The following is a 23184-nucleotide window of genomic DNA, read 5'->3' on the forward strand; positions in this document are numbered from 1 at the left end:
AGTGTTATGAATTGTTAGTATTGTGTTTGAATTGTTGTTTCCTTTGACATCGACTCGTGGGTGAGTAGCTTAGAGTTATACTCTAAGTGTTGAGCAGTTCCGTTAATGGAATATTTGACAATATCGATATTAAAATTGAGATGGAAATTGGTTACTGGTATTGAGTTATGGGGCCTTTGTGCCATCTTGTGTTTTCGGTCCCGAGCGACCATGGTTATTGAGTTATTTGAGTTTGAAATCGATATTGAGATGGAAGTATTGTTTCGCGGTTTTATCCGCCGGTTCACTCACCCCTTGTCCTTGTCTTAGGTTCGACGATGAGAATACGATATCTGGTTACTATGGTGTATTATATTATGAGACGGAGTAATGAGTGAGACGGAGTAATGAGATGAAACTTGGTTTAATTATTAGGACGAGAGAGTGGGGGTATATTAAGGAATTAGAAAGGAGTTGGTTTGAGGTACTGGTTAGTTAATGGGGAGTGTTTTTATTATTTTTCGTGTTTATTTTTATTTTTATTTGTCTGTGTTTCCACGCCATGACCAAAAACTATTCTGCTTATATTGGGGTATTATCTGTTACTCAGCTTTCCGGCTGACGTGTTTTCTCCCTTCGAGGCTACTCGTCATGGGGGTAGTTCCTTTCTGTGTTCCGGTTTTCCTTTCAGGTTACTTACGCTGCTGTTCAAAAGGATTTTTATTTCAAGAGAGGATTTTTATTAAAGTCTTATAAAGTTTTGGTTCCATTTTGTATTCTTTTATTTTTAAAAGGATTTGTAATAAGAGACTTTGTATATTGATTATAATACCTCTCTATTTTGGTTCAGTATTGTATATAAATATAAGTTTTTAATTAGCCGAAAATGAGGGGTGTTACAATTGGTATCAGAGCGGGTTCTTTCTTGGTTAGGTGTTGAGATCGTCACATCTCAGCAGCGTTGTTTTGACGTTTTAAACTTTTCAAAAAAAAGAAGTCAAACTTTTCAAAAAAAGAAAATGAGTTTTTATTTGCTTTGAAAATTTAAGTTCGGGGACGAACTTTTCTTTAAGGTAGGTGGATTGTAATACCACTCAAATTTTAACTAATTCTAATTTTCTAAACTCGAACTTCGGGACGAAGTTTCTTTTAAGGAGGGAAGATTGTAATAACTCAAATATTTTAAAATAATTGTTGATTTATACTTTTTAAATGCTTATTACAAAAAAAAAAAAACTAAAACACTTCAGGTTAATTTACGGTATTATAAGAAATATTAAAATAAAAACCCTAACTTCTATATATATGCCATCTGTTTCATTGTTTGTTTGGCATATACGCAGTCCTAATTACTTTTGTTCACATCTCTTGTAATCTTCATCAATCAAAACCAATGTTTGTGCACCTGTTTGTCCATTCTTGCGCATAAAACCCATCATTACTCTTCGGCCATCCTTCCCTTCAGTTCAGACCAATTTTATTAGTCAAGGTAACACGATTCTACCGATCCTATTATTATTATTATTATCGTTCGAGGTTTTGTGAATTACTTGCTAATTGTCTATGATTTATATGACAAACTGAATAATTGTGATTATTAATTTTATCGATAGTTAGTATTTTGTTTTATGTACTATTACTATATTTTTAGTGAGATGGGATAAACGGTGGTGTGATTATTAGATTGTAAAGATGGCAAATTGAGTTCATCCAGTGCTTAAGCCTTAAGGCGGTTAGTATAGAGACGGTATATAACGTATTTTAGTGGGGAATTAACTATGTGGACAACGTGCACAACATGGTGATAAATAAGGCAAAAGTGCTTTGGATTTGACAACTTTGTCGATGGTTTTGAAAGAGTACTGGTATTGTGTTTGTCGTTTTACTCTATGGAGATTCATGGTTAAGGCATAATTTGACTTTAATTATTTCACGGAATTGGAATTTGTAGTGGAGACTTGATCAGTGTTATGAATTGTTAGTATTGTGTTTGAATTGTTGTTTCCTTTGACATCGACTCGTGGGTGAGTAGCTTAGAGTTATACTCTAAGTGTTGAGCAGTCCCGTTAATGGAATATTTGACAATATCGATATTAAAATTGAGATGGAAATTGGTTACTGGTATTGAGTTATGGGGCCTTTGTGCCATCTTGTGTTTACGGTCCCGAGCGACCATGGTTATTGAGTTATTTGAGTTTGAAATCGATATTGAGATGGAAGTATTGTTTCGCGGTTTTATCCGCCGGTTCACTCACCCCTTGTCCTTGTCTTAGGTTCGACGATGAGAATACGATATCTGGTTACTATGGTGTATTATATTATGAGACGGAGTAATGAGATGAAACTTGGTTTAATTATTAGGACGAGAGAGTGGGGTATATTAAGGAATTAGAAAGGAGTTGGTTTGAGGTACTGGTTAGTTAATGGGGAGTGTTTTTATTATTTTCCGTGTTTATTTTTATTTTTACGTGTCTGTGTTTCCACGCCATGACCAAAAACTATTCTGCTTATATTGGGGTATTATCTGTTACTCAGCTTTCCGGCTGACGTGTTTTCTCCCTTTGGGGCTACTCGTCATGGGGGTAGTTCCTTTCTGTCTTCCGGTTGTGCTTTCAGGTTACTTCCGCTGCTGTTCAAAAGGATTTTTATTTCAAGAGAGGATTTTTATTAAAGACTTATAAAGTTTTGGTTCCATTTTGTGTTCTTTTATTTTTAAAAGGATTAGTAATAAGAGACTTTGTATATTGATTATAATACCTCTCTATTTTGGTTCAGTATTGTATATAAATATAAGTTTTTAATTAGCCGAAAATGAGGGGTGTTACAATTGGTATCAGAACGGGTTCTTTCTTGGTTAGGTGTTGAGATCGTCACATCTCAGCAGCGTTTGTTTTGACATTTTAAACTTTTCAAAAAAAGAAAATGAGTTTTTATTTGCTTTGAAAATTTAAGTTCGGGGACGAACTTTTCTTTAAGGTAGGTGGATTGTAATACCACTCAAATTTTAACTAATTCTAATTTTCTAAACTCGAACTTCGGGACGAAGTTTCTTTTAAGGAGGGAAGATTGTAATAACTCAAATATTTTAAAATAATTGTTGATTTATACTTTTTAAATGATTATTACAAAAAAAAACTAAAACACTTCAGGTTAATTTACGGTATTATTATTAAAAGAAATATTAAAATAAAAACCCTAACTTCTATATATATGCCATCTGTTTCATTGTTTGTTTGGCATATACGCAGTCCTAATTACTTTTGTTCACATCTCTTGTAATCTTCATCAATCAAAACCAATGTTTGTGCACCTGTTTGTCCATTCTTGCGCATAAAACCCATCATTACTCTTCGGCTATCCTTCCCTTCAGTTCGGACCAATTTTATTAGTCAAGGTAACACGATTCTACCGATCCTAATATTATTATTATCGTTCGAGGTTTTGTGAATTACTTGCTAATTGTCTATGATTTATATGACAAAGTGAATAATTGTGATTATTAATTTTATCGATAGTTAGTATTTTGTTTTATGTACTATTACTATATTTTTAGTGAGATGGGATAAACGGTGGTGTGATTATTAGATTGTAAAGATGGTAAATTGAGTTCATCCAGTGCTTAAGCCTTAAGGCGATTAGTATAGAGACGGTATATAACGTATTTTAGTGGGGAATTAACTATGTGGACAACGTGCACAACAGGGTGATAAATAAGGCAAAAGAGCTTTGGATTTGATAACTTTGTCGATGGTTTTGAAAGAGTACTGGTATTGTGTTTGTCGTTTTACTCTATGGAGATTCATGGTTAAGGCATAATTTGACTTTAATTATTTCACGGAATTGGAATTTGTAGTGGAGACTTGATCTGTGTTATGAATTGTTAGTATTGTGTTTGAATTGTTGTTTCCTTTGACATCGACTCGTGGGTGAGTAGCTTAGAGTTATACTCTAAGTGTTGAGCAGTCCCGTTAATGGAATATTTGACAATATCGATATTAAAATTGAGATGGAAATTGGTTACTGGTATTGAGTTATGGGGCCTTTGTGCCATCTTGTGTTTACGGTCCCGAGCGACCATGGTTATTGAGTTATTTGAGTTTGAAATCGGTATTGAGATGGAAGTATTGTTTCGCGGTTTTATCCGCCGGTTCACTCACCCCTTGTCCTTGTCTTAGGTTCGACGATGAGAATACGATATCTGGTTACTATGGTGTATTATATTATGAGACGGAGTAATGAGATGAAACTTGGTTTAATTATTAGGACGAGAGAGTGGGGTATATTAAGGAATTAGAAAGGAGTTGGTTTGAGGTACTGGTTAGTTAATGGGGAGTGTTTTTATTATTTTCCGTGTTTATTTTTATTTTTACGTGTCTGTGTTTCCACGCCATGACCAAAAACTATTCTGCTTATATTGGGGTTATATCTGTTACTCAGCTTTCCGGCTGACGTGTTTTCTCCCTTTGGGGCTACTCGTCATGGGGGTAGTTCCTTTCTGTCTTCCGGTTGTGCTTTCAGGTTACTTCCGCTGCTGTTCAAAAGGATTTTTATTTCAAGAGAGGATTTTTATTAAAGACTTGTAAAGTTTTGGATCCATTTTGTATTCTTTTATTTTTAAAAGGATTTGTAATAAGAGACTTTGTATATTGATTATAATACCTCTCTATTTTGGTTCAGTATTGTATATAAATATAAGTTTTTAATTAGCCGAAAATGAGGGGTGTTACAATTGGTATCAGAGCGGGTTCTTTCTTGGTTAGGTGTTGAGATCGTCACATCTCAGCAGCGTTGTTTTGACGTTTTAAACTTTTCAAAAAAAAGAAGTCAAACTTTTCAAAAAAAGAAAATGAGTTTTTATTTGCTTTGAAAATTTAAGTTCGGGGACGAACTTTTCTTTAAGGTAGGTGGATTGTAATACCACTCAAATTTTAACTAATTCTAATTTTCTAAACTCGAACTTCGGGACGAAGTTTCTTTTAAGGAGGGAAGATTGTAATAACTCAAATATTTTAAAATAATTGTTGATTTATACTTTTTAAATGCTTATTACAAAAAAAAAAACTAAAACACTTCAGGTTAATTTACGGTATTATAAGAAATATTAAAATAAAAACCCTAACTTCTATATATATGCCATCTGTTTCATTGTTTGTTTGGCATATACGCAGTCCTAATTACTTTTGTTCACATCTCTTGTAATCTTCATCAATCAAAACCAATGTTTGTGCACCTGTTTGTCCATTCTTGCGCATAAAACCCATCATTACTCTTCGGCCATCCTTCCCTTCAGTTCAGACCAATTTTATTAGTCAAGGTAACACGATTCTACCGATCCTAATATTATTATTATCGTTCGAGGTTTTGTGAATTACTTGCTAATTGTCTATGATTTATATGACAAACTGAATAATTGTGATTATTAATTTTATCGATAGTTAGTATTTTGTTTTATGTACTATTACTATAATTTTAGTGAGATGGGATAAACGGTGGTGTGATTATTAGATTGTAAAGATGGCAAATTGAGTTCATCCAGTGCTTAAGCCTTAAGGCGGTTAGTATAGAGACGGTATATAACGTATTTTAGTGGGGAATTAACTATGTGGACAACGTGCACAACAGGGTGATAAATAAGGCAAAAGAGCTTTGGATTTGACAACTTTGTCGATGGCTTTGAAAGAGTACTGGTATTGTGTTTGTCGTTTTACTCTATGGAGATTCATGGTTAAGGCATAATTTGACTTTAATTATTTCACGGAATTGGAATTTGTAGTGGAGACTTGATCAGTGTTATGAATTGTTAGTATTGTGTTTGAATTGTTGTTTCCTTTGACATCGACTCGTGGGTGAGTAGCTTAGAATTATACTCTAAGTGTTGATCAGTTCCGTTAATGGAATATTTGACAATATCGATATTGAAATTGAGATGGAAATTGGTTACTGGTATTGAGTTATGGGGCCTTTGTGCCATCTTGTGTTTACGGTCCCGAGCGACCATGGTTATTAAGTTATTTGAGTTTGAAATCGATATTGAGATGGAAGTATTGTTTCTCGGTTTTATCTGCCGGTTCACTCACCCCTTGTCCTTGTCTTAGGTTCGACGATGAGAATACGATATCCGGTTACTATGGTGTATTATATTATGAGACGGAGTAATGAGTGAGACGGAGTAATGAGATGAAACTTGGTTTAATTATTAGGACGAGAGAGTGGGGTATATTAAGGAATTAGAAAGGAGTTGGTTTGAGGTACTGGTTAGTTAATGGGGAGTGTTTTTATTATTTTCTGTGTTTATTTTTTTTTTTACGTGTCTGTGTTTCCACGCCATGACCAAAAACTATTCTGCTTATATTGGGGTATTATCTGTTACTTAGCTTTCCGGCTGACGTGTTTTCTCCCTTCGGGGCTACTCGTCATGGGGGTAGTTCCTTTCTGTCTTTTGGTTTCATTTTCAGGTTGCTTCCGCTGGCTGTTCAAAAGGATTTGTTTTCAAGACAAGATTTTTATTTAAAGACTTTGTAAAAGCTTAGTACCATTTTGTTTTCATTTGTAAAGAGATTTTCTAATATAGACTTTGTATATTAATTATAATATCTCTGTATTTCGGCGAGTTTTATATGTAAAAGTTAGTTTTAATTTAGCCGAAAATCAGGGGTGTTACAGAGTGTATGAAATTTGACGATATATATACGTAAGACTATTCGAGACATACCGTGTGATAGATATGTATACATATAACCAACATGAGTTAGGAGTTATTTATGGGAATTATAAATTGGAACCGTGGGTTTGACCTTGTGCTTGACCTTTTGGGAGGCTTGTAGGGTCGAATTATATTGATAGAATTATGACTACATGTGATTAGATTACATAATTGCAATAATTAAGAGAGAGTGTTGAACCTGGAACATGGTCATTTGTGGAATTGGTAATGAACATATGAGAGCACATTATGAGGTTTGACAGTTGAACTTCGGGACGAAGTTCTCTTTTAGGGGGAGTGGATGTAATAATTCGGAATTATAGAAAGAAAGAGTACGACACGTGAGGAAGTAATGAGAATTGAGCAAAGAACCTTGGTATAAGTACGATAATCATGTGTGGTTATGTAGATACCCGTATCCGTCGATATTGGAATTTATAGAGAACCCGACAAACACCCGATGATGATAGGACACATGTATTCTTTAGTTGTCATGGTCATTATTTGGAGCTCGTTTTACGAGGTAGAATGGGCGTCGTCGATGAAGTATTTTATTAATTTAAATGATATTTAAATTAATGTTTTTTAGTGAGTTCATTTTATTAATTTAAATGATATTTAAATTAAAGCTTTTTTAAAGTGATTTCAATTTAATTTATTTTATTTTGAATTTATTTTCCAAAGTTTATTTTATTGAAAATAAAATAAATATTCGATTTGAAAAATCATTTTATGAATATATTTGATTTGAAAAGTCATTTATTTTAATGGGTTAATTGATTTGAAAAATCGATTTTAAAAGCGAAGAAAACTCGTTTCAACCGTGTGTTTTTGAGCTCGATTTTAGCTCGGTTTTTAGGCCCGTTTCCTTTACGAATTGGCACGAATCTCGAGTACACTAACCCACCTAAGCCTCTACCCATCCACCCTTGTTCGAACCCCCCAACCACGGCCCAAATTCTCGCCCAAATCGTCCCAAACAGCCCGCAACAAACGAGCAGCCCCCCTGTTTTGGCAGCTCATTCTCGAGCCCAAAACCCGCTCCAAACACTACCAAGACCCGTACCCATTAACCCTAACCCATACCCTAGTATCCTACCCATATTATCCTAGCTTAATCACCAAGAAAACCCCTCTCAAACCCTCCCAAAAACCGATGGACAGCAGCCACCCGTGAGCAAGCCCGATTGCTCCTCCCTCTCTTTTAACCTACTTTAACTCCTTATAAATACCACCCCTTCACCATACATTCATTCCTCCAAGTTCTCCATACATCCAACCATCACCTACAAGCTTTAAACCTCAGAAAAAAACCCTAATTGCCTCCCAAAAACCCTAAACAAAACCGATACACAAACTGAAACTGTTTGTGTGTCCTCCTCGAAAAGCAATTCGTTCCTCCATCAAACCTCCATCAAAACTCGATTTTCTTGTTCCTAATTAACCACATAACATTCATCTACACATTAGACAAAGATTTACGAGCCAAATTGCCCTTGAGAGTACACGAAATCCCTCGAAAAACAGAGTGTTATACACTCTGTTTTCGCGGTTTATTCTTGTCTGTCCAGTTCTGTTTGTGCTCGTTTTTCGTGCCCAATAACCCAAAACGAGCTGGGGTTGCTTTAAGATCCCTGTTCTACTCTCTTTCTAGTTTTCAAAACATCTTTTAAATCGAATTTTCGTCGTGAAACGAGGGAGATATCATCGTTTGAAAATCGCTGTCCAGAAAGTTTCCAAAACGCGTGTTTGCTTTGCTCTTCGTCGACGACGGCCTCTCGAGATAAAATCTTCCATCGATTACGACCCAAGACGGTGTCAACGATACATGTAGGTTGAGGGTGCATCAAATCCTCTTCTTTTCCCTTTTATTTCGTTTGTTTTATGCTTTTTTTTATTGTCTTGTTTTTGTTTGTTTTTCGTTTTGTTTATCGATTGTTTTAATTAATTATAAAACTAGTTAGTCCGAGTATGAGTTAAAGTACCACCATGAACATCCGCGTTGACTTGAGATGGGAAAAGAAACCGCTACATCTGTCGGTCGTACACCCCCGTCTCATTTACATATCCTCGTGTTCAAGGTAGGGCATAAATAAAACAAGTTTCTAACTTCGTTCTTCGCTTTTGACCCCTTTGTTATTTCGGCCAATTCGACATACCCTAGGACCCGTTGTATGTTAGTTTAACCTCTGATTGTTAACCTATGACGTATTTAGATGACATTAAATTAATTTAATAATCTAATTAGACACATTAGGGTACATCGACATAGCTTTAAAAACCGATCTAACAATTCTGTAAATAATTGAACGCATCTTTCTTTTTCACCTAATTTCTCGCTAGTATAAGAGTGCGTGATTAGCACCTTCTTATTAACACTCGATGAGTTAACTTAATTTGTAAATTTGACCTAATTCAACCCCTTTGGGCCGTGTGAAACACTTGATCTTAAGCGAGGCTTTCTGACCTTTTTTTTATCATCGTTTTCTAATGCATCTCCCGTATCGCTTTGCAAATCCATCTAACTAATGAACCCGACCTAGGAACTAGGGTAGCCGTGTCTGTGGCCGTGGCTTTAGGCCGTGGGGTTGGTCATGCCTCTCTTTGTCTCGTTTGTTTTATATCTTTTGTTCTTTGTCGTTTGATAGCTTGTAATTTATCGTTTGTTTATCGAGTTGTAATCTTTCGAGTTAGTTTTCTTTCTTTTACGAGTCAAAACCTTTTCAAAAAACCATTGTCTTGTTTGGTTAGACGGTTGTTCCCCAATGCTTGTAGGAGCGTAGTAAACCGCATGTTGTCTAAAGCAACATGGCCCGGTTTATGCTAATGCATGCTTTGGTGCATAGCCCTATGTCTAATTCGATGAGATTAAGTGAAAGCACGTATTACGAGGAGTGACCCAAGGCCGTGTGTCATGTAGGCCGTGAGTCACCCCCCTTGTGCACGGTTTTCTAGGCCAAACGGCCGTGCTTTGTGTCGTTTATGGTTACGTATGTAGCAATTGTATTTAGATCGAGTTGTATCTTTAATTCGTCGTTGTGTCGGCATGAAATGCCTGGTTTGTAATAGGTAGATCCCAACGGCTCCCCCATTCCCCTTTAAGCCTTGTTTATTTCGTTTGAATGTTGCTAGATCAATCAACCCACATGCTAAATTACAACTTCGACAAAGTTAGTTTAGTTGCATCTAAAACGACATAGAAATTGTTGTCACATGTTAGGGTTAAAACAACGTTTGCATATCATACATCGCAGTAGCTATGACCTTGTTTGAAATCCGACACTTGACTTAGTAGAGGCCGTTATCGACGGGCGGGGTTGGGTGTCCTTATGGGCTTCCCAACACGTACCCTCACCCCTTACTCAAGATCTATGGTTTGTGGATCCGTCTAAATACCATTGGATTACGAGAGTCATTCAAATCGAGTGATATAGGGTACAAGTCTTTATCTTTAATCACTCGTAGTCGATTGGCTTTATGCTTTTCGATGAAAGGTGTAAAGTTGACTTGAACGGTTCCAAGTTCCCAAAAAACTTGGTGGCGACTCTAATTTGTCTTAATTCGATTCGAAAGAACCTCGAGTCGATTATGCCGGGTGTGGATCCCTCGGACGCAGTTCCCGAGGGCCTTGTCCACGATTTGGCGACTACCGGGGAAAAGAGGACTGGTTACACTGTGTTTCTAGGGTCTTTTCCTCCGAGGTGAAACTTGAAAAGAAAGTGTTGGAAAGTAAAACATTACTCATAGTGCTACGATTCATGCATAAACTCTTAAGGACTTACCCGAGCCGTCCCAGCGTTTCTTCGTGATGCGTGGGGGGCGACGTCCCACTATGCCAGGAAGCTGCACATTGCTCGCTTCCACTTCGCCTCGCGTGGTTCTTGATGGTGGGGACGATCTTCTAGGTACTTTACCTTAAGACACCTTGCTCTATAAGACCGCAAAAGGATGGAGGGCATAGACCTTCTTATAGAAGACTTGCCGAGACTTAGAGATGTCTAGGAGCATACATCCTTATAACATGAGAATGACAATGTGCAATGTGTTTTCCCGAGTCTTTATTTTCGAAAATTCCCATGTCCTTTTCAAAACCGAACTTTTGAACAACTAATTTTCAAAATAGCATGGTTTTAAAAACGCGGAATGCTGCCCAAATAGGACTAGAATTTTCGGCCCAAAATGAGCTTTTATAGCCGGCATGCTGCCCATTTCAAATCTCATTTTCGAATCAATCTTTCATTTTTTTCAAAACCAATCCAAAATGCCTCTCGAACCTCGACCAAGCATGAAATGCGTCAAGTCGTGTCCAGGTCATGGCCGTGTTAGGCCGGGTGTGTTTCGTTCTAAGAGTCTAGAACACGACCTTGTTGGGTCACCCAAGCTCACCTCTTGGGCCTTGAGTCATGTTGGTCGACCTTTTGGTCTAGGATAGTCCACAAAAACGTCCAAGCTAGGCCATTTAGGGCGTTTCACCCGAACCTATGGGCTATGTTAGTCCAATCACGGGTTTAGTCACACCGAGTCCGGTTTATAACCGATTCATGACAGTTTGAGTCATGTCGTTTTGTCGAGTCTAAAATGAACCAAGGTCTAAATCCAACCGTGAGTCGAACCTTTGGTTAGTCAGTCTCGAGTCGAGTCTTTGTTTGAGTCAAGTTGGGGTCGTGTCCTTAAGTGTGCAGGGGCTCTTACTTTAAATATTGACTCAAGACGGGGTTTTCTGTAGAAAGGCCGCCAAAAACCCGACGTCAAGCAATGGAAGATGTTATCAACAAGCTCACCGAGGCCGTGAACCTCATGATGACCCGAATGGATGCAATCAAATCTAAGCTGGGTGAAGATTCCCTCCACCTCTCGATCGATCCGGAGAAACGGTTCAAGTTCATCGAAGACCGTTTGAAACTCTCCCAGGGGAAGAACATTCACTATGAGAATGCTAGGGCCTATGCCCCGGTGCAGGATAAGTTGCCCACGAACATGGTACTCACTGACATCCCAAAGTTTAAGGGCACAGAAGATCCAGTCCACCATGTTAAGGCCTATAAGGGGTACTTAGCACTAAAGGGAGTACCTGCTGACATGCTCTCTGAAATCTTTGCCCAATCTCTGGATGAACACCCGAAGGCGTGGTTCTATAATCTTGACCTTAAGAACTTCCCCACTTTCGAAGATATTACGGTGGAGTTCTGTAAGCACTATGCTGACAATGTCGAGATTCAAACCAACATAAGGACTTTGGAGGTAATGACACAGAAGGAAAAAGAGGGCTTTACTGAATTCCTCGCAAGATGGCGCGCTGAAAGCGTGAAACTAGCCAAAAAGCCTGATGAAGTTGAAATGGTAGATAAGTTCGTAAAGAATCTACGACCTGTTTACCGTAATGCTCTGAAATACCAGAATTTTGGCTCTTTCAAAGAATTGATAAGAATCGGGATAAAGGTAGAAGATGATGTCATAAGGGCAGAGGCTGAAAAGCCGAAAGGGTACCAAGGGGCCTCATCGTCTAAGGGCAAGGCCCCAGCAACGGCCCATATTGATGAAGCCATCAATCTCTTAGAAGGGCAATCGAAGAAGTCGCAGCGCCAAACACCTAGGGCATTCACCGATATCGGATGCACTTATACATACGCTCTCCAAAGGCTCATAGCCCAAGGAAAGCTGAAGCCTATTGGTCCAACTCCGGACCCCTCCGCTGAGCAACAAGGTAAATGGTATAAACCAAATGCCTACTGTGCATTTCATCAAGGGAAAGGCCATGATACTGAAAGGTGCTATCGACTGAAGCACGAAATTCAAGACATGATCGAGAATGGAACACTCCCGATCCCAACTGTTAAACCCAATAACATCACCAATCCATTTGGCAATCACACTAACTTTGTTTCTGTCGAAGACAATGTCGATTATTCCCATCTTATCCGCCCATGTCACTTGAAAGGGGCGTTTATCGGGAAAATATTTGTGGATTGCTTTGAATTCTTGCCAAACCCGAAGAATGAAATTCAAATCGGGAGTCTCGCTCTAGAATGTACTCCTCTCGTTGACGAAGTTAATAAAGGACAATTCGATTCACCAACCTTCATCACTGGCGTAGATCCTCAGAGGACTACCTCAGGATGGAGGCCGACCATCAAAGGGATCAAGGACCAGAGCCGGGCATCTAAGCTGACAGCTGAACAAGAGAAAGCTCAAGACCAGATTTGAAAATTATAAGTCGGGATCTGTTTTCTTATCTCAGTCGAGTCGAGTCTAGGACTTTCGTTTTTTTGAATTTGAGTCGTTTGTTCCACGATGACCTAGGGTGTGTCCTAGGAATCGTTCCTTCGAGTCTGTTAAGCATTTGTCATTCCAATAAAAGTTGCAGTTTCTTTTCCAAATATCCCTTGTTTTCAATCCTCAATCATTCCGAAGCATGATTAAACGCACAACACACTCAAAGGAATCCCTGGGGTAGAAATATGTCATGTTTCAAAATGTAAGGTACACTAGGATCCCGTGTTTGATTCCTTTACCTATTCCATGTCTGGTGGTAGAAAACCTTCATCTGAACCAATGTTTGTGACAAGCTTTTAGATGATTCTATAACAAACTCGGACTAGCTCCTTGTTCCCCCTATCGATGATGGAAGGCAAGCCTTTTCCCCAACAAAATCATCCCATCTCGAAGAGAGAAGATATCAACCCGTTCTAACAAGGAATTGTTAGTTCCTACCCAAATTAATTGGCCAAGCCCAGTTTTCAAGGTGTATCCATTTATGACTAAGAGAATGAATAGAAGATCATTTTCAAAGAGAGAAAAAAGATGAAAAAAAATGAAAAATGAGGAAAAAAATGAAAAAAGAAAAAAGAAAAAAAAAGAAAAAAAGAAAAAGGAAAAAAAAAGAAGAAGAAAAGAAAAAGAAATGTCCAAATGTTGATCGGAGTTCAAAGGCGAAGCCAAAATGGTCAGGTAGTGCCATCAGCAGTCATCCATACCCATAAGTCCTTCCGGAGACAGTTACAAAGGGATAGTCGGGAATTTTGAGAATCATTCCGCTTGTGTTGTTACACCCAGCCTTTAGGGTCCAGACATGGAAATTTGAACCCACATCATTTTTCAACCCATTTGCACTCGTGGTTCATCAAACCCGAGACACCCATTCCAACCACATCAGCAGCCATAGCCCTTGGCCTTAGCACCACAAAACGAACCTTCAGAATGATGGTTTACCTTGCGAACCTATTTTTACCAAGCTCCACATCGCAAAGAACCACAACCTTTTGTACCAACCCTAGACACGGGATTTAACGGTACTTTACAGGCTAGAATGGGATACGACATGATACCATAGGTGAAACCTTCGAGTGTGTACACACAATTAAAATGCCAAGTTTATGCACCTTGATCGAACTACGTCGGATTTGATTTCGCTCCACGCGAATACGTAGGCAGTCCTTCTGAACAAGGGATTCAATCCACTCATCAACCAAGTTGTCATCTTGTCGGTTTCTTACGGGTCTTAACCAAGTCCAAATGAAGCCACCTTTGTTTGAGTCAGTCTTAGCACTCGATGTAGGCTAGGATAAGGATATAGGTTCAGATGAATAGTATCGAGTCTCAGAATGAGCTTTATCTAATGGTTTAGGCAAAGATGCCGAGTCATATAGATGTAGGTTTGTGTTGGGAACCGAAAATATAAAGAACCCGCTGAAAAGAAAGAAGGCGTGGAAGAAAAATAGTAAAAGCCCGCTGAAAAGAAAGAAGGCGGTGGCAAGAAATGATAAAAACTCGCTGAAAAGAAAGGAGGCGAGGAGAAGAGTGACAGAATGTTCCCAACAAGAGTGATGTGTGATGTCTAAGTGTTCTCATAAAATCAGTCTGTGTTTAGTGTCGGGCGAAGCCAACGTTGTTGCTCTGTGATTTTAATCCACCTTGTCAATGCCAAGTGATCTTGATTCCCGTGTGCCCTCGGGAGCACGCCCATGACATACGATATCTACATCCTAAGTCGACGACCTTGTGATTCCCATTTGCCATCTTTTGGCGCCAGAATGGCCAATTTACATTTCTACCCCCAACAAGTCAATAATTGAATTAAAACCCGTGCACACTTACGGTTTTATTTTCCTTTTTTGTTTTACGGTAGCGGGCTACGCCCACGTTGTTTACGAGTCATACAGAGTGTCTGAGTCGTATTTCATGCTCACCCATCAAGGTTCGATTTCAAAAAATTTCAAAATTTTAAAATTCCAAAAACTTTTTGCGAATTGTGGATAGATGATCCAAGTAGTGGAATCCTTGTGGGTCGATGATCCAATCCTTCAAAATTCAAAAATTCAAAATTCAATTTTTGAAGGGCCGATGACCCAATCATTCAACAATTTCAAATTCAATTTTCGGGTCGATGACCCAATCATTCAAAATTTTCAAATTCAATTTTCGGGTCGATGACCCAATTATTCAAAATTTTCAAATTCAATTTTCGGGTCGATGACCCAATCTTTCAAATGATCCAATTTTAAGATCGATGATCCAAATGTGCTTATGTGATGATTATTGCTAGTACGTTTTTGTGTTTCAAATGTAGCAGGATATGCTTCAACTGGGGGCTCTAAAGTCTTCGACTTTAGAGCCATTGCAAACTGGGGGCTCTGAAGCCGTTGGCTTCAGAGACCATCATCAAGATGTAAAGGATGACATCCATCAAGAATTCAATTCAATACAAGAGTATGAAATGGAAGAATTCCGTAGCTGAAAGCAAATGATGAAAGTGGCGGCAACCTCCTCGGAAAGTCCCATCCCATTTTGACACCTGCCAGCAGATGATAAGCTTTGGGCAAGTGTCAGCAGATGATGAATTTTGGACATACGCCAGCAGATGATAAACTTTGGGCATGAGTCAGCAGTTGCCGAACTACGACGCGGGTTTGATTCCGTCAGAAACGGATACGTAGGCGCCTAAGGATAAGGCTCAACCCACCATTTATGCAATTTATGGGTCGATGACCAACGATGATAATTCGACGCAATATGAAGCAAGAGTCAATCCCCAGCAAAGTTTCAGGTATGATCTCTTCTTATGGCTGGCGAGCTTATATACGCAAGTCTAATGGACTATAAACGACCCGCAGAATCCTCAGGTCGAGAGGGACCTGGGGTATACTTTGACTTTCGCCTTGTCCAAGCCTCGGTCAAAGTGGGGGCTCAGAGATACCCGTATCCGTCGATATTGGAATTTATAGAGAACCCGACAAACACCCGATGATGATAGGACACATGTATTCTTTAGTTGTCATGGTCATTATTTGGAGCTCGTTTTACGAGGTAGAATGGGCGTCGTCGATGAAGTATTTTATTAATTTAAATGATATTTAAATTAATGTTTTTTAGTGAGTTCATTTTATTAATTTAAATGATATTTAAATTAAAGCTTTTTTAAAGTGATTTCAATTTAATTTATTTTATTTTGAATTTATTTTCCCAAGTTTATTTTATTGAAAATAAAATAAATATTCGATTTGAAAAATCATTTTATGAATATATTTGATTTGAAAAGTCATTTATTTTAATGGGTTAATTGATTTGAAAAATCGATTTTAAAAGCGAAGAAAACTCGTTTCAACCGTGTGTTTTTGAGCTCGATTTTAGCTCGGTTTTTGGGCCCGTTTCCTTTACGAATTGGCACGAATCTCGAGTACACTAACCCACCTAAGCCTCTACCCATCCACCCTTGTTCGAACCCCCCAACCACGGCCCAAATTCTCGCCCAAATCGTCCCAAACAGCCCGCAACAAACGAGCAGCCCCCCTGTTTTGGCAGCTCATTCTCGAGCCCAAAACCCGCTCCAAACACTACCAAGACCCGTACCCATTAACCCTAACCCATACCCTAGTATCCTACCCATATTATCCTAGCTTAATCACCAAGAAAACCCCTCTCAAACCCTCCCAAAAACCGATGGACAGCAGCCATCCGTGAGCAAGCCCGATTGCTCCTCCCTCTCTTTTAACCTACTTTAACTCCTTATAAATACCACCCCTTCACCATACATTCATTCCTCTAAGTTCTCCATACATCCAACCATCACCTACAAGCTTTAAACCTCAGAAAAAAACCCTAATTGCCTCCCAAAAACCCTAAACAAAACCGATACACAAACTGAAACTGTTTGTGTGTCCTCCTCGAAAAGCAATTCGTTCCTCCATCAAACCTCCATCAAAACTCGATTTTCTTGTTCCTAATTAACCACATAACATTCATCTACACATTAGACAAAGATTTACGAGCCAAATTGCCCTTGAGAGTACACGAAATCCCTCGAAAAACAGAGTGTTATACACTCTGTTTTCGCGGTTTATTCTTGTCTGTCCAGTTCTGTTTGTGCTCGTTTTTCGTGCTCAATAACCCAAAACGAGCAGGGGTTGCTTTAAGATCCCTGTTCTTCTCTCTTTCTAGTTTTCAAAACATCTTTTAAATCGAATTTTCGTCGTGAAACGAGGGAGATATCATCGTTTGAAAATCGCTGTCCAGAAAGTTTCCAAAACGCGTGTTTGCTTTGCTCTTCGTCGACGACGGCCTCTCGAGATAAAATCTACCATCGATTACGACCCAAGACGGTGTCAACGATACATGTAGGTTGAGGGTGCATCAAATCCTCTTCTTTTCCCTTTTATTTCGTTTGTTTTATGCTTTTTTTTATTGTCTTGTTTTTGTTTGTTTTTCGTTTTGTTTATCGATTGTTTTAATTAATTATGAAACTAGTTAGTCCGAGTATGAGTTAAAGTACCACCATGAACATCCGCGTTGACTTGAGATGGGAAAAGAAACCGCTACATCTGTCGGTCGTACACCCCCGTCTCATTTACATATCCTTGTGTTCAAGGTAGGGCATAAATAAAACAAGTTTCTAACTTCGTTCTTCGCTTTTGACCCCTTTGTTATTTCGGCCAATTCGACATACCCTAGGACCCGTTGTATGTTAGTTTAACCTCTGATTGTTAACCTATGACGTATTTAGATGACATTAAATTAATTTAATAATCTAATTAGATACATTAGGGTACATCGACATAGCTTTAAAAACCGATCTAACAATTCTGTAAATAATTGAACGCATCTTTCTTTTTCACCTAATTTCTCGCTAGTATAAGAGTGCGTGATTAGCACCTTCTTATTAACACTCGATGAGTTAACTTAATTTGTAAATTTGACCTAATTCAACCCCTTTGGGCCGTGTGAAACACTTGATCTTAAGCGAGGCTTTCTGACCTTTTTTTTATCATCGTTTTCTAATGCATCTCCCGTATCGCTTTGCAAATCCATCTAACTAATGAACCCGACCTAGGAACTAGGGTAGCCGTGTCTGTGGCCGTGGCTTTAGGCCGTGGGGTTGGTCATGCCTCTCTTTGTCTCGTTTGTTTTATATCTTTTGTTCTTTGTCGTTTAATAGCTTGTAATTTATCGTTTGTTTATCGAGTTGTAATCTTTCGAGTTAGTTTTCTTTCTTTTACGAGTCAAAACCTTTTCAAAAAACCTTTGTCTTGTTTGGTTAGACGGTTGTTCCCCAATGCTTGTAGGAGCGTAGTAAACCGCATGTTGTCTAAAGCAACATGGCCCGGTTTATGCTAATGCATGCTTTGGTGCATAGCCCTATGTCTAATTCGATGAGATTAAGTGAAAGCACGTATTACGAGGAGTGACCCAAGGCCGTGTGTCATGTAGGCCGTGAGTCACCCCTCTTGTGCACGGTTTTCTAGGCCAAACGGCCGTGCTTTGTGTCGTTTATGGTTACGTATGTAGCAATTGTATTTAGATCGAGTTGTATCTTTAATTCGTCGTTGTGTCGGCATGAAATGCCTGGTTTGTAATAGGTAGATCCCAACGGCTCCCCCATTCCCCTTTAAGCCTTGTTTGTTTCGTTTGAATGTTGCTAGATCAATCAACCCACATGCTAAATTACAACTTCGACAAAGTTAGTTTAGTTGCATCTAAAACGACATAGAAATTGTTGTCACATGTTAGGGTTAAAACAACGTTTGCATATCATACATCGCAGTAGCTATGACCTTGTTTGAAATCCGACACTTGACTTAGTAGAGGCCGTTATCGACGGGCGGGGTTGGGTGTCCTTATGGGCTTCCCAACACGTACCCTCACCCCTTACTCAAGATCTATGGTTTGTGGATCCGTCTAAATACCATTGGATTACGAGAGTCATTCAAATCGAGTGATATAGGGTACAAGTCTTTATCTTTAATCACTCGTAGTCGATTGGCTTTATGCTTTTCGATGAAAGGTGTAAAGTTGGCTTGAACGGTTCCAAGTTCCCAAAAAACTTGGTGGCGACTCTAATTTGTCTTAATTCGATTCGAAAGAACCTCGAGTCGATTATGCCGGGTGTGGATCCCTCGGACGCAGTTCCCGAGGGCCTTGTCCACAGGTTAATAAGAGTGATAATAAACAATAAAAACCTTGACGGACTTTAACATTGAGTAAAGTGGCGAGAGAGTACATGAGAACCGGTAATGAGACTTTAGAGAAGATTGAGAAATAATTGTGAAAAGAGAGAGTGAGGCAAATTTCGGGGACAAAGTTCATTTTAAGGAGGGGAGATTATAATACCCGGATATTGTGGGACCCGAAAAGGAACCTTGGGATGCGTGATAGAACCTTAGACTAGACTAGATATCACTCGGGAGTGAAGTATGACTATAAAGTGGGCCGAGTATAACTTATACTAGACTTAATCGTGTTGTTATAATGTCCGCCTATAGAAGGGTCGACTTAAAATGTCATAACTTTAGATCTAGACATGATATTGATGTGATTCCAATTGGAGGTGATGTCCTATTACGATTCCAACGGTAGGTCACACACCCAAAATGACCAAGAAACAAGAGAGATATGACTGTTTTACGAAAACTGGTCATTGCTGAGATCAAATGCGTTGCACTCGATCGAGTGAAGGTCACTCAACCGAGTGGATTCGGCACTCGATCGAGTGAGTGACACTCGATCGAGTGAGTGACACTCGATCGAGTGAGTGAGACTCGACCGAGTGGACTCGCCACTCGATCGAGTGGCGCTGAATCAGAACACGGGATAAGGAAATCTTATCCCCTTATCCTCATTCATTATATCTTCTTCCTTCTCACTCCAAATCCTCTTCCTTCTCTCTAAAATTCTCATAAACCTCTTCCACCATGGATCCAAGCTTGCTTTAAGGAATCTCTCACATTGTTCTTCACCATCCACACTTGTAAGTCGATTTCCACCCATCCTTGTATAAGTCTTAACCCTAATTTTTGGGGGTTTTCACTTGGGTTAATGTAATACCCGTAATTTGATGGAACTTATATTTACGTTTCGAGCGTTTTTAATAATTAATTATGACGTTTATAATTAATAATTGTGGATAAGAAGGAATAATATAATAAAATAATAAATAATAAATAATAGAATAATGAGTCGGGAAAGGAGTTAGGCCGAGTAAATTGGAACTGTAAATGGGCCAAGCTTGTGTAGTAGTTGTATAGCCAATATAGAATAATAATAATAATAATAATAATAATAGTAATCGTATTTCATAATAATAATAATAGTAATAATAATAATAATAATAATAATAATAATAATAATAATAATAATAATAATAATAATAATAATAATAATAATAATAATAATAATAATCGTATTTCATAATAATAATAGTAATAAGGTAATTACATAGTTTCCTAATTACTCTCTTATAGATCTAAACCTACCCTATAAATAGAAATAAATACCTTGCCCTAGTTTATGATATGCAAACTGAAAATTTGAGAGAAGAGGAGGAGACGTAGAAGGAATAAAGTCGGAATTTACATCGCTAATTAACTCAAGATAAGACCGTCTCATGTATAGTCTTTGCTATGCTATAACTCGTAAACTAGACCACCGTAGGACAAGTCGTGACCATCGTTGTGACAATGGACCATCAGGGAGTGACTAGGACCTCCGTTTGACCGCCGTTGACCGTCAGGGGTGGGGTAATGACTGGGTTTTCGTGGGTGTTTGGGACACGCCGAACCCGGACTTTTGACCCTTGTTGTGACTCGTTTGAACTCAGACCTGGGTTGGTTGGGCTCGTGGTGGTTGTTCGACCCTAGTGGGCAGTCAGGGGTAGTTACTAGTGGTGGTTGGTGCGGTGTGTCGCCGGAATTCGAAAGGGATTTGGTCATTGGGTAAAGCCACGGTTTTATACGGTTTTGATGACCGTTTAGTCACACGGAGACCTGACCGAAGCTAGGGTTGGTACCAGGGTGGTGAGTCGAGCATATTAGTGGCTCTAGGGTGGTTGGAGGTTGCTCGTGGTACGGGTGGTTGCCGGAGTTACGCGAAAATAGTGTAAAACAGGGGAGGAGATGTGGTTGGTGTTGCTGCCGGTATAGGGAGGTGTGGACATGGGCCACGTCTCGGTCTGTGTATTTGGGCCACCTACCGGTCCGCGGTCACGGGCCACCTGCGAGCCCACTTCGATCTGTGGACCTGCAGTGGTCTTTTGAAAGCCACGCTCGCCGGCGTAAAAATGCTTTCGACCGGATCGTTTTAGATCGGTCGGTTTCATCTCGGTTAGGGTCTCGAAACGATTAGAGATGTTCGGAGTCGCCACCAAGCATTTGTGGGATGCCTGGAACCCGTTCGAATTCCACTTTATACCTCGGTCAAATTGAAGCACAATGCAGCGTTTGACATAGGTACTAAAGATAAGGAAATCGTCCCTCTTTAGCATCCTATCTCTAGAATGACTCTCGTACGCCCTGGATAAGGTCGTCCACTATCCAAAGTTTTTGAGTAAGAGGTGAAGGTACGTATTGGGAAGCCCTTTAATCAGACACCCAATCCCGCCCGCGTTAGCGTCCTCTACTGATCGATCTTGGTTGGTTGAATGCAAAAGTTGATAAAACGGTTTAAATGCATGAATGCGCATCCAATAATTTAAACCTAACATGTGAGAGCTTTCTAATTCGGTTGATTTAATCCAAGTATCAAGTATAAGATGTCGAGTTGGATTAATGATTGATTTGCATGCAAGACGGAAATTAAACATCCATTTACCGTATTAGGTTTAGGGTGCATAACATGATCCATTTGTCTTAGTAAGGCATTTTGCAAATATGGTTTTGGATAATAAAATAGTCATCTGATCTGTCCTATATCCGGGCTAACCGGAGTCGGGATCGTCCTAGAATAATGCTGGAAGGGAACAGGCCCTGTACCAGATGGCAACATGAGGCGCGAGCCAGCCGGCGATACAAAGGACCTCCCTCTGGTTTTGAAAGTGAGAAATGGAGAGCCTGTTTAGGCGCCGGTTAGCCCACGGTTTATGTGCCGTGTTCTGACCTTTTAGAAAACGTTATAAAACGTGTTGGAAATGGGTATTTGAACCCGGTTTGACTTGAAGGGGTCGTTTAGACCGCATTTGTTGATTTGAAGAACTTGACTCGAATAATCATCATTATTTTGATAATATTCGGTGTCGGGTTCGATTTGACAAACTTGACATGAATAGTTTTGAAAATAATTATGGACTAATTAATTTAAGTCCATTTGAATGTCATTAGTCGATACTCATCATCGTACCCGGGTTAAAATCTGGCATGGTATGTAGAACCAAGGATGACTTTGTGTTGGTGACTAATATGTTTGTTTGAAAATGTAAAGAAATGAAATAAAAGGCTTTAAAATACCTTTTAAATGTCATTAACCAAATATTATCACCGAAACACGGATTTAACCGTCATGGTATGAGGAACCAAGGGTGAAAAATGCTTTATGGTTAAAACATGTGAAATAAAATAAAAATGGTTCGAAAATACTTGAAATGGTGAAAACCGATTACAAATATGAATAATGGATCAAGGGAAATGACGAGAACAAACACGGTTGATCTCTGGTCTGAATACCCCATTTAGGCGCGGGTTAGTTGGCGACCTAAGGGGCTTCTGCCTCAGACCAAAAATCAGTTTTGGCTCGTTTATTCCATGTTTTGGTTCATGTTATGCATGTTTTAGCATGTTATAGTCATGAAACGAATGAAAACATAATAAAATAGGATTTTTACACCCTCATACTTACATGTTTGGTTATGGCGAGTGACCGACGTAAGTGTAATAACTCGTTTGATCGGAAAAAACTCGGTTTAAAACCGTTTTGGTAAGTAAAAAGAGTGTTTTAAGTTTAGTGATGGTGTAGTGGTCGAAGTGGTCGGTCAAGTGATTTAATGCACGATGACGGTACCAAACAATGTCTAAGGCTCGTGTTTACGATCGGTAGGTCGTAAATACGCGTCGGGTTGTGACTTAAGAAGTCGAGTCGAGAATTTTAAGGGAGAAAAGAGGGGGGTGGACACTCGCGTAACTCTCAAATGGGTGGCATTTGAGGGGTATTTATAGGAGAATGAGTGGTTGTGTGAGTTTTGAGCGACGTGGCCACTTGGGCTGCTCATAGAGGCGCGAGCCACGTCGCGGGTCTTCGAGGTGTGT

This window comes from Silene latifolia, chromosome 11 (assembly GCF_048544455.1).
Source record: "Silene latifolia isolate original U9 population chromosome 11, ASM4854445v1, whole genome shotgun sequence".
Taxonomy (NCBI): domain Eukaryota; kingdom Viridiplantae; phylum Streptophyta; class Magnoliopsida; order Caryophyllales; family Caryophyllaceae; genus Silene; species Silene latifolia.